The sequence below is a fragment of the Sorghum bicolor genome, chromosome 2 (genome assembly GCF_000003195.3).
Source record: "Sorghum bicolor cultivar BTx623 chromosome 2, Sorghum_bicolor_NCBIv3, whole genome shotgun sequence".
NCBI classification, from domain to species: domain Eukaryota; kingdom Viridiplantae; phylum Streptophyta; class Magnoliopsida; order Poales; family Poaceae; genus Sorghum; species Sorghum bicolor.
In genome coordinates this window covers 43,748,331-43,766,371 of record NC_012871.2, presented here as the reverse complement: position 1 = coordinate 43,766,371, position 18,041 = coordinate 43,748,331, and positions in this window count along the sequence as shown.

Here is an 18,041-nt window from a genome sequence, read left to right as displayed (position 1 = left end):
TAAGTATAGTCGGCCAGTAATACCCGTTTCTTCTGATCATCCACTTCATCTTAAAAGCCGACTGATGTGCTCCACATACTCCCTCATGGATTTCTCCCATCAATTTCTTAGCCTCATCATCACCTAAGCACCTGAGAAGAATCCCATCAATAGTTCGGTAATATAACTCATCTTCGAGGAGCACATCCTTGGTAGCTTCAAACCGAACACGTCTTTCAACTTTCTTGGATGGATCCCTTAAATAATCAATTATTTATTTTCTCCAATCATCGGCACTGACTGCCGATATTACGTTCGTCATGGGTTGATATCCCGAGGCATGCTGAGCTAACCGATTAGCCTCTTCATTATGCAATCGAGGAACATGCTCTAATCGGAAGTCCTTGAATTCCTTTAACAGCTGCATACTCCTTTCATGATAAGTTATCAAGACCTCGCTTCGGCATTCATAGCTTCCAGCCAATTGATTTATAACCAGCATAGAATCCCCAAAGACTTCAACAGCATCAGCATTAACTTCTCTTAACAACTCCAACCCCATTATCAAAGCTTGATACTCAGCCTGATTATTTGTTGACGTGGCAACAATCGGCAAGGAGAACTCATATTTCCTTCCCCGAGGGGAAATTAACACTATGCCGATTCCCGCCCCCTGGTCACACGTGGATCCATCAAAGAAGAGCGTCCAAGGTACAATCTCCAAAGTCTCCACTGTACCATAATGCTGAGTCACGAAATCGGCCATAATCTGTCCTTTAACCGCCTTAGCCGATTTGTAACGCAGATCAAATTCTGACAATGCCAAAATCCACTTACCGATCCTGCCACTCATGATCAGCATAGATAGCATGTATCGGACCACATCATCTTTGCAAATAACCGTGCATTCGGCCGATAGCAAATAATGCCTTAACTTAATACAGGAGAAGTACAAGCATAAGTACAGTTTCTCAATAGCCGAATACCTGGACTCAGCATCAATCAACATCCTGCTTAAATAGTAAATCACACGTTCCTTCCCTTCAAATTCTTGAATTAAAGCCGAACCGATGACCATCCCATCGGTAGACAAATACAATCTGAAGGGCTTCCCTTGCTGAGGTGGAATCAGAACTGGAGGACTCACCAAATAACTCTTGATTTCATCCAATGCCAACTGTTGTTCTTTCCCCCAAACAAATTCTTGATTGGCTTTAAACTTAAGTAAAGGACTGAAAGCGCGAATTTTACCAGACAAATTAGATATAAATCTCCTGATAAAATTCACCTTGCCGATCAAGGACTGGAGCTCAATTTTGTTGGTTGGAGCAACTATTTTGTTGATAGCATCAATGGATCTTCGACTAATTTCAACCCCCTAAGATGCACCATGAAACCAAGGAACTATCCTGCCGATACGCCAAATGCACACTTATTGGGTTTCATCTTCAAACCATGCTTCCTTGTGCATTCCAACACTTTTCGCAAATCGGCAAGATGCTTTGTCAAGTCTCTAGACTTAACCACCACATCATCAATATAAATTTCCACCAGCTTGCCGATGAACTCATGAAATATAAAATTCATGGCTCTTTGATAAATAGCACCAGAATTCTTCAAGCCAAAAGTCATGACTATCCATTCAAACAACCCAACATGACCAGGACATCTAAATGCAGTCTTTGGAATATCTTCTTCAGCCATGAATATTTGATTGTATCCTGCATTGCCATCCATAAAGCTGATAATCCGATGCCCAGCTGCAGCATCAACTAGCAGATCGGCAACTGGCAATGGGTAGCCATCCATCGGTGTAGCTTTGTTAAGATTCCTGAAATCAATGCAGACCCGAAGCTTCCCATTTTTCTTATAGACTGGAACAACATTGGAAATCCACTCGGCATACCGACACTGCCGAATAAATCTAGCTTCAATAAGTTTGGTTATTTCGGCCTCAATATCTGGAAGAATATTAGGATTACATCGGTGAGCTGGCTATTGATGTGGCCGAAATCCAGACTTGATAGGCAACCGATGTTGAACAATTGATCGGTCCAAACCAGGCATCTCAGTATAATCCCAAGCAAAGCAATCTTTATATTCCTTTAACAAATCAGTTAACTGCTGCTTACACTCAGAATTTAACTTAGCACTAATAAAAGTAGGCCTAGGTTTATCACCACTACCTATATCTACTTCTACTAGATCATCGGCCGATGTGAATCCCTGGCCCAATTTTCCATCATCGGTGAACCCATCCATTAAAAACCTTCATCAGAACCGACTGCTTGGATCGGTGGAATTTCATAATCGGCAACTTTGAGAAAATTCTTTTCCCAAACTTCTCCTAAAATACACCTAGTTCTTTCATAGGTGTCTGCCTCTGCCGATACAATAACATAGGAAGAATCTCCCGGGACAATCTCAATCTTGTCACCTACCCACTGGACCAAGCACTGGTGCATTGTAGACGGGATGCAACAATTGGCATGAATCCAATCTCTTCCCAACAGTAAGTTGTAAGCACCCTTTCCACTGATCACGAAGAAGGTTGTCGGCAAGGTTTTACTGCCGATGGTCAACTCCACGCATATTGCCCCCTTAACTGGAGACAGATTCCCTTCAAAGTCTTTGAGCATCATATCGGTCTTGGTCAAATCTTGATCTCCTTTTCCAAGCTTCCGATATACTACATATGGCATGATATTGATAGCAGCTCCACCATCAATTAAAATCTTGGTCATTGGCTGACCATCGACCCTTTGACAAACAGAGCCTTAAGATGTTGCCTTTCATCATCGGCAGGCTTTTCAAAGATGGCTGTCATCGGATCCAGAGCCAACTGAGCTATTTGGTCAGAAAGCCCCAACTCATCATCACTGGACGGCGCAAGGAATTCCATCGGCAACCCAAATACCATGTTGATGTCTGCCGATGGCCCTTTTCCCTTAGGATCTTATTGTTGCTGATCCCCAGACTGGCCAGAGTTCTCGCCCTTGCTTAACTCTTCCCGCCTTTCGCGCTGCAGTCTTCTCTTCTGTGTCCTGGTCAACCCCTCTGGACACCATGGAGGAAGTTGCTGCTGCCTTACCGATGGGCGATGATTTTCCCTTGACTCCATCCGATAAGTATTGGCGTCCCTACAGAAGATGAACTCATCGGGAACCCATGCATTAGCCATCTCTTCAAGTTCTTCCGTGTTCCGGGGAAAATATTCAACACGATCGCCGAGCCTGTCGTGCACACAGAGCCTGCCCCCAGCTGACCATGAACTGATGCTCTTCGCCTAATCGGCCCATCAAACCGGCGGTTATTGTCCTGGTACTGCCGATTTGTTCTGTCATACCGATCATAACCATTGCACTCAGGACAATCTCTGACAGTAGGAAGCTTGATATTCTCCTCCCAACAATGGATGAAGAACGGACAGTTCCTGTGATCCCTATGCCGATTCCACTCCTGTCGACGTCTTTCTTCTTCCCGACGATAGTCCTCTTGCTGGCACCGATACCGATCCTCACGTTGCTGCCAAGTCTCCCGAGGCCTTCTGTGAGTTATCACAATACCAGATCGGGGAGGCCTTCCTGAGTTAGTTCCCTCCTAGATCAAGCCTTTTCCTTTTGCATCGGCAGTAGTGATCTGATGCTGAGGGTCTACCGATGCACTTCTTTCAGCTGCTTCTGATGTCATAACCTTGGCCTTTCCCTTAGCATCCAGCATGTTTGTCGGGAAAGGATGTTGATCAATCTTCATCGGCTTCTGAGTTTTGGAGCTATCAAATTTGATCCTCCCAGACTCTATAGCCGATTGCAGCTGTTGTCTAAAAACTTTGCACTCATTGGTGCTGTGAGAAGTTGCATTGTGCCATTTACAGTACTTCATCCTTTTTAACTCTTCGGCCGATGGGATTACATGATTGGGTGACAACTTGATTTGTCCTTCCTGAAGTAGAAAGTCAAATATCCTATCGGCCTTAGTGATGTCAAATGCGAACTTCTCTGGCTCTTTATGCCCAAAAAGACAAGACATCGGCTTCTTATTTTTTACCCATTATGCTAAGCCGATGACTGGTTCCTCATCAGAATCCAAGCTTGCTGCTTCATCAATGAACGATACCTTTTTATTCCATGCCCTTTTGGGCTCAAAGGGCTTGATATCTTGATCAGAAATTCTCTGCACCAAATGACTTAAGCTTTCGAACTCCTGAGATGCATACTTGTCTCTGATATGTGGCAACAAGCCCAGGAAAGCCAAATCGGCTAGCTACCGATCATCCAGAACCAGGCTATAGCATTTGTTCTTGACTTCCCGTATCCTTTGCACAAAACTCTCAACCGATTCATCATTGCGTTGCTTCAATTTGACCAAATCGGTGATCTTCTTCTCATGGACCCCAGAAAAGAAGTATTTGTGGAATTGTTTCTCTAGATCGGCCCAAGTAATCACTGAGTTGGGAGGTAATGATATAAACCAAGTGAAAGCCGATCTAGACAATGATGACGAGAATAAGTGAACCCTTAACTCGTCCCTGTTAGCAGCTTCTCCGCATTGGATGATGAACCTGTTGACATGCTCCATGGTTGATGTATCATCCTGCCTAGAAAACTTAGTAAAATCTGGCACTTTGTACCGATTTGGAAGCGGGATTAAATCATATGCAGGAGGATACAGCGTCCGATAAGAGTAAGTATTGACTTTGGGTTTTATCCCAAATTGATCCCTCATCACTTCAGCAATCTTATCGGCCCAATAAGCATCGGCATCTTGCCGATGAGGCGGTTGTGGATCTGGCGCCTGCTGGTAAACTTCCACGTGTCTGTGCGGTGCACGATCTGCATGGAACATTGGGTTAATCATCTGGCCACCAACCTACTGGCCACTGATCTGTTGACCGCCAAACTGTTGCCCGCCAAACTGCTGTCCAGGATTCATCGGCTGGTTGGGTAATCCCTGATTCTGGAACCCGAGGTAGATCTGGCCTTGTTGAAGCCCTGTAGCCTGATAATTCTATTGGGGCATTTGTGGAAAAACTTGCTGTCCAAGCCATCCACTATTAGCATTCATCGGCATAGGACCTGCCGATGACTGGTAATTGGGCATCATCATTGAATTGACATACCCTGGCTGAGTCATAAACCTCTGCTGCGTCAGCATTGAATCTGCCAATGCATTAGGCATCTGGAACGTTGGAGCTTGAGAATTCCCAGTGTAAGGTCTTGCAGTAGTAGTTGTAGTATACTGGGGACTCTGATTCATCGGCATATTTGGAGGTGCCGATGCCATAGGAGCCTTGCCTCTCACATCAGCCGGCTGAGATATACCAGGCATCTTCAACGTGAACTCTGGGGCATACCAAAACCCCACCAGTAGTCCTGACATTGCCGATACCAATAGATCTGTAGTAAGCTTAATCTGCTCATCTGAAGTCGGTGGATTAGTCGTCATCGGCGTGGATTGTGCATTAGTGACTCCTAACATGCTTGGAGGAACAGCAGTTTCTGTGCCCGCAGCGGCTGTAGCAGCCGATGGAGCTGTGACCACCGGTGATCCTGGCTGATGATGAGAAGGGCACACATAATTTGGCGGCAACTATCCTTCCTTAAAAGTTCTAGCCACGACATTGAAAACCATATTGGACAGCACACCAGGTTGATTGATCAAAGCACGGTTAATAGCATTATCAACCATGTCTTGAAGTTTACCCGGATTAGCATCAAAGGTAACCTGCTGAGGCATCGACAGTGCTTCCTTCTAGATCACTTCGCCGCTCCTGTTGATACTAAAGGATCTCAAACATTGCTGCTTGTAATCCTCCATGGCTTTCGCAATGGCTTGCTTCTGCTCATCCTTGAGATTGGCTTCCGTCAATGGGATAACATTCTCCTGATCAAACTCAGTAGTCGACATGTCGATCTTGATCTTGAATCTGGTCCCACCGAGCGTGCCAAAAGATGTGTTGATGCAAAAGCTGATCTGCAAACACAAAGGGCTAATACCCGATTTAAACGTTAAGGCGTGCCAGCCGATTTGACCTAACTATCGGCAAAGGTGATAACTCGAATACTTTGGTCCCGACAACAGCGATGCGCCCGGATGTCACGGCCAAGAGGTATTCACGCGGAACTTGAGAATACGCCGAGCTTAAGTCGACGAACTCCTAAGAACTCGTAATAAAAAAGGAAAAATATGACGAAGTCGTCGAAAAAGTAGATGCTGGAATATGAGTAAAAACTTGTGTTTGATTGATTGATAGATGTCTCGATTACAAGGCCCTAGGGTCTACATTTATACCCTGCTCAAAGAGCTACAACCAGACACGACTAGAACTCGAGTTCCAAATTTAAACAGAATCCGTGTACAAAACGATTTAAATAACTAAGGAAAACACAAAACTATTCTTTCGTGACAAACTGGGATACCACCACGGACCAATCGGCAACCTTCAACTCTCCCTTCCGTGTCATCGGCAGACTCCCCATCGGCAACAGGTAACACCAGCCACCGGCATAAACACATCACCACCCATGGCCTTAGCCACATTCAGCTGTCTCCTCATCGGAAACCACCCTTATCGGCAACTCCCCTGCATACCAGTTACTGTTGCCCTTTCTTGCCGATCTACACTCTACCGATCCTGGGTACGTGTCCAAAAACGGTGTCAACAGACACCTCGTTTTCATTTCGGACCGGCTCGTCGCGCTTCTCCGAGACCGCCCCTCGACGTCGAGGGGCCGAGCTCTCGGCTTGCTGAGCTGCCGCCACCTGAAGCAGAGTTTGCACTTCGTCTCGAATGCGCCGTGCTTGGGAGTTCGATGGTTCAGGCATGTTACGTAGTAGCATGGTCACCGCCACGACATTCTGACCTGCTCGAGGTAAACGGTTGACAGGCTGTTCTGGTTCCCCGTCTCCGACGATTTGATAGTGCACTTCTCGAGCTCGCCTGCATGCACCTCTGCCATGCGGGTATGGTTGGTCCTGCTCGAGGGCCCACTTGAGCTAGGTGAGGTGCTCGCGATCTTCATCAAGCTTTGCTTTGAGCTCTCGTAACTGTGCAAGTTGCGTGGCTTTGTCTTCCTGTGGCGGAGGGTCGACCTGACCGTTGTTCCTAGGCGTCCTGGGGTCCTCCTTTGCTACAGGGGCTCGATCGCCGGTGACGGTATCTTGTCTTTCGTCTGTGGTCTCCACCTCCCCGTCGAAGTTGAGGCATTCCCTAGTAGGGTCGTAGCTGTCAGATTCAGAGTCGGGATCCGGCTCTGTGGCATAGAAACATCCGCGTCCTTCCTCCACCAGCCGCTTCCTGAGCAAGGTGATTGTGTATCGCCCAGGTCCTAGGCGTCGAAGGCCTCGTACCTGGGAGAAATCTGGCAGCTCAGCCGCTTGCTGCTGTGACCCGACGTCTCGCGGGAGGACCATTGGTCGCTCCACGAACGTCTGGGCGTTTTGGGCATATTGTCCTGGCGAGTGATGCTGCGGTGTTGTCCAGACCGAACGGGTACGTTCTTCTAGAGGTCTCGAGCCGTCGATAGAGTAGGTGATAGAGTAGGGGTTGATAGGGGCGTGGTGCGCTGACCTACTCGAGGCTTCCGTACCGGTGTGGCCTCGAGCCGTCTTGTTCCACAGTACTTGGGTGATGATTACGCGTGCCCCTGAATTTGGCTCCTACGCTGTCCTGGACCGGCTAAACCGTCGGCACGCTTGTACGTCGTGGCTACTGTCGTGTCAGAGTGGTTGAGGTGCCGTCTTTCATTGCCTGACTTTTCTCTAGGAAGGAACATGCCCGCTCGAGGGTCTGATGCCGCGCAAAGCCCTGCTGAACAGAGCGCTGACTTCGGACATCTCGAGGGGGGCCGTCACATGACGTTCCTTTTGTCTTACTGCGCTCAGCCTTACTCTGACTCTTCTGAAAGGATAAAGCTACAAAAAGGGGTGATTGGATTGGTGCTTGCCCCCTATCACGCTTCCCGTGACTATCGGGTTAGGTGAGAACACGGCAGGCGCATTAAATGTACCCGCGTCAGGCGGCAGATGGCGTCCTTGCACTCGAGGCCTGACGTTTCGTACGAGCCAGTTCCGTATTCAACGGTCACCGTTCAGTCGAGCCTTGGTTTATTCGTATGACCCTTTCTCCGTGTTCGAGGCTATGGTCGTCATCGCATTTTGGTGATCGCGCGTGCGAACGGGGGGCGTTGAGTCAGGAGCCTCGATTCATGTACGGGTTTTCTCGTTATATGCATCAGTTAGGGTACCCCTTACTGATACCCTCGACACTACTTCACATGGATCTATTTGGACCAACCACATATGCTAGTCTTGGAGGCAACAAATATTGCTTGGTCATAGTTGATGATTACTCCCGGTACACTTGGACATTCTTCTTGCAAGACAAGGCCCAAGTTGCATCCATATTCAAGAAGTTTGCAAAGAATGCCCAAAATCAATTTGATGTCAAGATCAAAAAGATTAGAAGTGATAATGGCAAAGAGTTTGACAACACCAACATTGAAGAGTATTGTGATGAAGTGGGAATCAAACATGAGTTCTCCTCAACATACACACCACAACGAAATGGGGTTGTAGAAAGAAAGAACCGGACATTGATCACCTTGGCAGGAACAATGCTAGATGAGTACAACACTTCAGAGAAGATGTGGGCCGAGGCAATCAACACTGCATGCTATGCATCAATCCAGCTCTTTCCTCACAAGTTCCTAGAGAAGACACCATATGAGTTGCTAAATGGGAAGAAGGCTGATGTCTCATTCTTTAGAGTGTTTGGGTGAAAATGCTACATTTACAATAAGGGCCAGCACTTGGGCAAGTTCCAAAGAAGATGTGACATTGGCTACTTGGTTGGCTATTCACCAAAGTCCAAGGCTTATAGGGTCTTTAACCATGCCAGAAACATGGTTGAAGAGACATTTGATGTTGAATTTGATGAAACTAATGGCTCCCAAGGAGCAAGTGATAATCTTGATGATGTAGGTGGTGAACCATTGAGGGATGCCATGAAGAACATGTCGATGGGAGACATCAAGCCAAAAGAAGTTGATGATGTGTAAGTCATTGAGCCACCTTCCACCTCACATGTACCACAAGATGAAGACAAGGATGTGAGAGAAGCTCATGAAGACACACAAGTCACTCATGAGCAAGCGGTGGCACAAGCACAAGATGTTGATGCTCCCCAACCAACCCCTCAAGTGGCACCAAGAAGATCATCACATCTCCTCCAAGATCACTCTCAAGATCTCATCATCGGGAGTCCATCACATGGTGTAACTACACGCTCTAGACATGCTTTATTTATTGAACATCACGCTTTTGTGTCTCTTGAAGATGAACCAAAGACTATAGAGGAAGCTCTTCATGATGTGGATTGGATCATTGCCATGCAAGAGGAGTTGAACAACTTCTCTCGCAACCAAGTATGGACACTTGAAGAGCGACCCAAAGATGCAAGAGTGATTGGAACAAAGTGGGTCTTCTGGAACAAGAAGGATAATCAAGGCAAGGTGGTGCGCAACAAGGCATGGTTCATGGCAAAAGGCTTTTCAAAAGTGGAAGGTCTTGATTTCGGTGAAACCTTTGCACCGGTGGCAAGACATGAAGCAATCCGTATCCTACTTGCATATGCATCTAGTCATGATATCAAGTTATTTCAAATGGATGTGAAAAGTGCTTTTTTGAATGGTTATATTAATGAGCTTGTCTATGTTGAGCAACCCCCCGGTTTTGAAGACCCTAGGTACCCCAAGCATGTCTACCGGTTGTCCAAGGCTCTCTATGGTCTCAATCAAGCTCCTAAAGCTTGGTATGAGAGGCTTAGGGACTTCCTAATTGAGAAGGGCTTCAAGATTGGAAAAGTTGACACAACACTCTTCTCCAAGAAAATGAATGGGGAAATCTTCATTTGCCAAGTTTATGTTGATGATATTATTTTTGGCTCTACTAATGAATATTTTTGCAAGGAATTTGGTGAGTTGATGTCCAAGGAGTTTGAGATGTCCATGATTGGTGAGCTATCCTTCTTCCTAAGATTTCAAGTCAAGCAAATGATGGAAGGAGTCTTCATTTCTCAAGAGAAGTACACACAAGATCTTCTCAAGAGGTTCAAGATGATGGATTGCAAGCCAATCAAGACTGCCATGGTATCAAATGGGCATCTCGACTTGGATGAGGGAGGTAACCCAATTGACAAGACTCTCTATCATTCCTTGATAGGAAGCCTACTCTACCTCACCGCATCTAGGCCCGATATCAAGTTTAGTGTGTGTATGTGTGCTAGATATCAAGCAATGCCTATGGAATCTCACTTGATTGCCGTCAAGAGAATTCTTAGGTATCTAAAATATGCACCTTGCCTAGGCTTGTGGTATCCCAAAGGTGCAAGATTCCAACTTGTAGGCTATTCTAATTCGGATTATGCTGGGTGCCGGATTAATAGAAAAAGCACATTCGGAGGGTGCCACTTCCTAGGTAGATCACTTGTCTCTTGGATGTCAAAGAAACAAAATAGTGTTGCTTTGTCAACGGCCGAGGCAGAATACATTGTCGCCGGTGCTTGTTGTGCACAAATACTCTACATGAAACAAACTTTGCTAGACTATGAAGTAGTACTAGACAAAGTACCTTTGTTATGTGACAATGAAAGTGACGTAAAACTTGCTAACAACCCGGTTCAACACACCCGCACAAAACATATTGACATCCGCCACCACTTCCTTAGGGATCATGTTGCTAAAGGCGACATATCTCTAGAGAATGTGGGAACAGAAAATCAATTGGTGGATATCTTCACAAAACCCCTAGATGAAGCTAGGTTTTGTATGTTGAGAAATGAACTTAATGTGCTTGATCTCTCTAACTTCACTAAAAAATGAAGTTGTGTGTTGACCTTGTAAATAGCTTTTGTTTTGCATTTCATGCATACCAAAACTAAAATACAAAAAGAATTGTGTGTTGGGCTTGTCTAACATGGTTAAGGTAAACCCCTTGAGTGTGTGAAAAAGCTTAACCTTGCATCAAACTTGACAAGCATTAGTTTACTTTCAAGTATTGCATTCCTCCTCATATCATATGCATGCTTGTTAGTTGACCGTTTCTTTTTGGTTATATCTTGAGCATCCGTTGTGTTCGTCCATAGATAGGGGGAGCATTCAAAGCTCATTATGATTTAAACCCCTAGCTTTATGGCCATACGATGCTCCTCGGTGCTTTCACTTGACTATTTTCATAAAAACTACTATGCCTAAGGCTAAATATTTGTGAAAATTTGAGTGTTTGAGAGAGGTCACTCATACCAGTTCCATTTGGTGTTTATTTGTGTCTCTTTGAAGTTGGAACTTGGTTGGGTAAAAGTCGGTCGAGGTGCTAAGTTGAAAAAGGACCCAGAGGTGCACCGGACGATGCACCGAACGCTGTCTCGGTGCGTCCGGTGCGGTGAGTCTGCTGGACTGCACTCACCAGACGCAGGAACAGTGTCCCTGCAGCGTCCGGTGATGTGCGTCCGGTGCTCAGCTAGGCGTGCCCTGGGGCACCGAACGCTAAGGCCAGCGTTCGGTGACCATCGTCCGGTGGTCTGCCGTTTTGAAAACTTCTTTGTGTTTGCGTTCAGTGCTCACCGGACGCGTCCGGTGCCACATAAGGAGCGTCCAGTGACCCTGCGGTCAGCGGATATAACGCCCAATACCCGATCTGTTCGGCCAGTTTTTCTTCTCCCCGTGTTTTCGCCCTGAGCCGCCCGTGCCCTAGCAGTTTCGCCGATCCGCCACCGACGTCAAGATCTTCGAGTCTTCTCGGTGGATCTACTCCCCCCCGTGCCAAATCTGCTTGGAACCCTCCTCCTTTGCGCAGGGTGCTGCATCTCGTGAGAAGGTTAGGGTTTGGGTGAGTCCTTGGACCCCTGCCCTTAAGGTGTTTGCCTTTATGTGTCAAAGGATACGAACGAAGTTTTTCATCTCGATTTGCCTCGTTCAATCTGTGCAGCACCTTGAGGAGACGATCTGTGTTATCCGGCGGACTTGGATCGTAATATTTCATCCGTAACGCATTTCGACATCGGATTGTAAGCAGTTCGCGCCCGTTCTTTATCTAAATCTTGCGATCTATAGGGTTTCTCATCTCTAGCCATTATGTCTGCTTATATATATCATGTCTATTCCATCTCTTGCAGCGCGTTGGTTTCTCTTGTCAGTTTGATAGTTGCAGTTGAACTCGGGGCCAAGCCCGCGAGTACGGATTGAGGCCAAGCCTCTTGAGTGTCAGTTGGTCAGCTGTTGGCAGTTGTTGAGTGATAGTTTTCTTACAATGGCACGTTGCAAGAACGTCAGTGGTCCGGCAATGGGTTCTCCAGGAGGTGATGGTGGAGGTGATCCTCCCCGTCGCCTGTCAGCGGCACAGAAGGGTAAAGGCAAGAAACTAGCCACCAAGAAGAGGAAGGCTAGTGATAGAGAGGCAGAGGTGGCAGAGGCAGTTGCAGCAGTAGCTGAGGTAGCAGAGAGGGGTGGACGTTTAGGTGCCCTGAGGATTGGGGCCGATCTCACGCCACGGCAGAGGCGTGCAGTTCTTGAGGCTGAGGCACTCCATAGATCTCCTCCTAGCACTATCATGCTAGGAGGTCAGCATGTCAGGATTGCAGTCAGAGAGTCAACTCCGGAGGACCCGGACACGAAGACAGAGAGGGGCCCAATTAGAGGGCCCGACAGAGGCACATCAGCAGGAGCAGCCCCTCAGGAGGTCGACTCGCGCTCGTACTAAGGCCATCCCTAGGACTGGTACGTAGGGTCAGTCTACCTCTGCTGCTCGCTCTACTCCAGCTCCTAGGCACTTCGTCAGTCAGGCCACCTACCCCAGCGCCTCAGAGTCAGTCTCAGCAGCCGCTTCAGCTCCCTGCTCAGGGTCAGCCATTCTCGACGCCACAGCACTAGGTTTCTCAGGGTGCTATCTCGTCTGGGTTTGAGTAGGTACCTCAGTTCATGCCCCTTCACTCTGGATTTACTCCACAGTCAGCGATAGCGTCACAGCTCGTGTTGGACTCGTCGGCAGGCTAGCACATTAGTTTCTCGTACAGTGCTCTGACTGGTGACCCTATGCCTCCACCTCTGCAGGCTCCTGTAGCCTTTACGGTCCCAGTTACCACCACAGAGCGCCTGTCGTCATCGGTAGCTTCGTCTGAGCAGCTTGCACCTTCATCTACTGTGCCAGAGACGTCAGCTACAGCGACCGAGTCCATGCAGCCTCGTCAGCAGGACTTGAGTAGCCCGCACAGCCTGTGATAGCTACAGAGCCTGCAGAGCCGACCCAGACCGCTTCGCCAGCACGTGTAGCTTCAGAGGGTCACTCTATCTCCTCTGGCTCGACGGCCGATGGATGAGACAACGCAGCACAGTTTCAGGCCATGCCGAGGGACTCCACTACTCTACCTCCGCCTCCTTCGTCTTAGGTTTTTGGTGCTTGATGCCAAAGGGGGAGAGAGAGTTGTGAGTATGAGAGTTAAGGGGAGCTAGAGCTAGAGAGGGCTTTGTTCTCTTGATGTACTTTTGTGTGCTACTCCACCATGCATCATGTTTACGTTTATGCATTGCATTTGTGAGCTACTCTTGTTAGATACACTTGGTTGTGCTTATGGTTGTGAGACATGACTTTATGCTTATTTGTGATATCTTTATGTCATGTGGTTGGCTCATATTACTTTGCTTCCGCGTTTTTACTCCGATGTACTATGAGCTATTTGTGATTATATCCTGTTGTACACATCTCACATATTTGGATGCAGGATGGTAGACTTGGTTGATATGAGCATGCCTAATCCCTTTGCTCTTATTGTATCATGCTTATAGAAACCAAGTCATTTGAAAACCTCTTTTTCTTTCACACTCGAGGTTATTGTCATCAATCACAAAAAAGGGGGAGATTGAAAGAGCATCTAGGCACCTAGTGACTTCAGTGATTAATGACAATGTTGATTACTATGACTAACGTGTGTTTTGTAGAGGCAAAGTCATTAGTGAGGTCGTGGTAATAGGTACTCGATGAATAGGGATGTACATGCCTACTTAATAGTGGAAATTGTTTCGGTTTTCAAAGAATGGATGGACATCGTCAAGACTAGACTAGGTCTAAGTGCCATATGGTGAAGAAGGGTGTTGACGGTCCTTAAGTATCAAATTTAATTATCAAATAAATAAAGAAAAGGATCCAAATGAAATCAAGATCTAGACTTAGGGTTTTATCTGACAGAATTCCACGAGTTTTGGTGTTTGTCTATTTCTGCAGGGAGTTGTCAGGAAATACGGAAGAAAGGCCCACATGTCAGGATTACGTAAAGATATTAACGTGCTGCGCAATTATCTTACATCTAGAAGACTCCAGAAGCCACGAGACCGAAGCAGAGGCGAAACGGGGCCAGACCCTGGGCGGCCGCCCAGTTAGTCAGGGCGCCCGCCCACCTCCTGAGTCCAATCAGGACTCTGCTTTGCGGGAGATCTCCACCGACCTAAAGGATGAATCTAAACCATACAATCTATGTCGGTTTGATCCAAGGGCCCATATTCACTTGAAGGGACTATAAAACCAGACCCCCTGGCCCCTGGAGGAGAGAGCCTCTCAACCCTAATTCATTGTTCCATCAAGGGAGAAGAAGCCTTTGATCAAGATTAGAGCCACCACATCAATTAGATATCTAGATTAGCATAGCTACATAGGATTAGAACTAGAAGGAGTCAATCTTCGATTGGTTTCCGGATCTGTCAGGAGGATTCTTGGTAATCTTCTAATTGTGCTTCTAATTGCTTTCTAATTATCTTTGTTCTTCAATATTATGAATATGACTTTGTTCTACTTCAATATATTGCTTATGACTTTGCTCTACTTGCTTATATTCAAGATTATATTGTTCTTAGTTTATCATAGTTATGTACTTGGCTTAGTTAGATACGATCTATATACATGCTTAGGATCGTATAGCGTTTATCCATCGGATCCATGGGTAAATGATAGATATTGTGTAGGCGTGGTGCTTATACCGTATTTATCTGCGATTGTACCCAATATGTCAGATCGTGGGGTAGTTCGTGATAGTGACAGCTTCATTGATTCTTATATAGTCCCCCTCTCGTGTATTGGGCTGGCAGAGCAACATTATTACAGGGGAGTGATTGCTATGTTTCTCATATTCCTTGCTAATATCACTATGCATGGGCGTAGTATTGTCTCGCAATGATTGCTAAGTATACTTGCACTAACTATGATATGCTAGACTATATAGTTGAGAATAACTTAGGGAATATTCTTGTAGTTCGTTCTAATACCATGCTAATGACTTTCTAGAGTATCTAATTGAGGTGCTTATCATATTTATTATGTGGCTAGATCAGATTAGTTATCCTTGTCACTATTATTATTCCATATATCTTTTATGTGACACTTATCCCTGTATGATGAGTTAGATATAATGTTCTCAATTATACATGCAATGATAGATGCTCAATCTCATATTCTATTCTGTAATCAATAGTGATGATTAACTAATCCCTTCCCAGTGGTAAAAATATAAATAACGATACCTGGAATACTTCCCGGTTAAAATGCTGCATCGGTATTAATCTGTGCGCTTGCAGATCCCATTCATTATTTATTTAGAAGAGCAATTGCATATTTCAATACCGCGTCTCTTATATCATGCTGGGGATGACAACTTGGCTTAAGTGGTGTGAGGGATAGGTTTGGCATTTTTGGCACCGTTGCTAGATTTAGAACTTAGTCTACTTTTAGTAATGATGTTAAGAATACCCAACAAGCATTTTTGGCGCCGTTGTCGGGGAAGGTTGATTACCAATCAGGAATGGAATAAAAGATTTTGAGTTATCATTCGCATCACTAATATGATTGAGCTTATCTATTCTCTCATACAGTTTTACCCCGATATTTTTCTATTTTATCTTATGCAGGGGAATGTATGAATAGAAGACATCTTCCAGGGAATTTTGTTGACAATCCTAAAGCATTATTCAAGAAGACGAGGGCCAAGCTAAAGAAATCATCAACACTTCAGCAAGAAGCTTCATCCAATCAAGAAGATCACCGGAACTTGTCTTCAGAGTTCGAAGCCATGGCGAACAAATCAATCCGCGAGTTCTCAGCTCCCACTACGGACAACATCCGCACTGGACCTGCTGCAGAGATCGATGGCAACTTTGAGCTCAAGCCTGGACTTATCAACATGGTGCAATCCAACCAGTTCTGTGGGAAGGCACACGAAGATGCTAGTGCTCATTTACAACACTTCCTGGAGATTTGCAACACATTCACCATAGCAGGAGTTTCCAAAGACGCTATACTACTTCGCCTCTTCCCATTCTCACTGTTAGGAAGAGCGAAGTAGTGGTTCTACGCTACAAAGGAGAAGAATACTACGTGGGCACTCTGCTCAACAAACTTCCTGGCTAAGTTCTTTCCCATGGGCAAGACCAATGCTCTCCGTGGGAAGATTACAAGTTTTCAGCAACAAAATGATGAATCTGTTCCAGAAGCATGGGAGCGCTTTCAAGACTACATCCTAGAATGTCCCCATCATGGAATGGAGAGTTGGCTATTGATGCAGACATTCTATCATGGGCTCAACAACAGTGCCCGAGAGACTATGGATGCTGCAGCTGGAGGAGCATTCTTATCACTTACTATACCACAAGCCACAGCTCTTGTGGAGAAGATGGCGTCCAATCAAAGCTGGAATGAAGAGAGGACCCAGACACGCAAGAGAGGTGGAGGTATGCATCAGCTGAAAGAGGTAGGCATGCTGTCTGCAAAGCTAGACCTGCTCTTGAAGAAGCTCGACGATAGAGTTGGAGACAAGAAAGAAGTTATGCACATCTACGACTCTCACATGACTTGTGAGGAGTGTGGAGACACTGGACACTCAGGCAACCACTGCCCTGAGATACTTGAGGATGTGAACTACATCAACAACAACAACAACAACTACTACAACCGTCCTCAACAAAATCAAGGTTGGAATCAACAGAGGCCTAACTACTCAGGTAATTATCAAGGTAACAATTCTTACAACAATAATAATAATTTCCCACCTTTGAGAGAGTTAGTGTCTAATCAAGGTAAGCTAATGGATAACCTATCTAAGAAATTGGCATCTAATGATAAAATGCTAGAAAATATAAATAATAGAATGGATAATTTTTCTACTGCCATCAAGAATCAAATTAGCTTTAATAAAATGATTGAATCTCAGTTAAATCAGATAGCTGCTGCTGTTCCTACTACTAACCCCGGTATACCATCACAACCGGAAGGATTAGAATCTGCAAATCTTGTAGACGTGTTTGATGCAGGTAATTGGAGTAACCCTGTCACTGAATTTTCTACTGACCGTCTGCCGGTCAAGAGAGGCGATCCAGGACGCCCCGTCATCCCGATCTCCATCGGCATGGTGGATGTCCCAGAAGCACTCTGCGACTTTGGCTCCAATGTCAACATTATACCCAGGGTACTCTATGAGAAATTCTTTACATATCCTTTATTAGAGACAACCATGTGTTTGCAGTTTGCAGATCAGACGATAACTTTTCCAAAAGGAATAGTGAGGAACCTTTGTGTCCGAGTTGGTACCTTGTATGCACCATCAGACTTCGTAGTGGTAGAGACCGGAAATGATGAGAGAGCACCTATCATCCTAGGGAGGCCATTTTTGAACACCACGGGAGGTATCATCTACGCCAGTGCTGCTAAGATCAGTTTCTATGTCAAAGGGAAGAAGGAGACATTTTTCTTCAAGAACAAGACTACACAAATTCCAAATCAATCCAGACGTGAATCAAGGAAGAGGACCAACAGGAGGAACAGGACCAAGCAAGTGTGGACCGAGTCAGCTAAGATGGTCACTGTAGTCCATGGAGGCCAAGATCACCAACTGAAGTCACCGTTTTTGACCAAGAAGGACGACCCAGGAATGCCAAGCATTTACTGCTCCATAAATGGATACAACTTCTACAAGACGATTTGCGACACCGGATCAGGCGTCAACATAATGGCCGCAGTCACCTATCGGC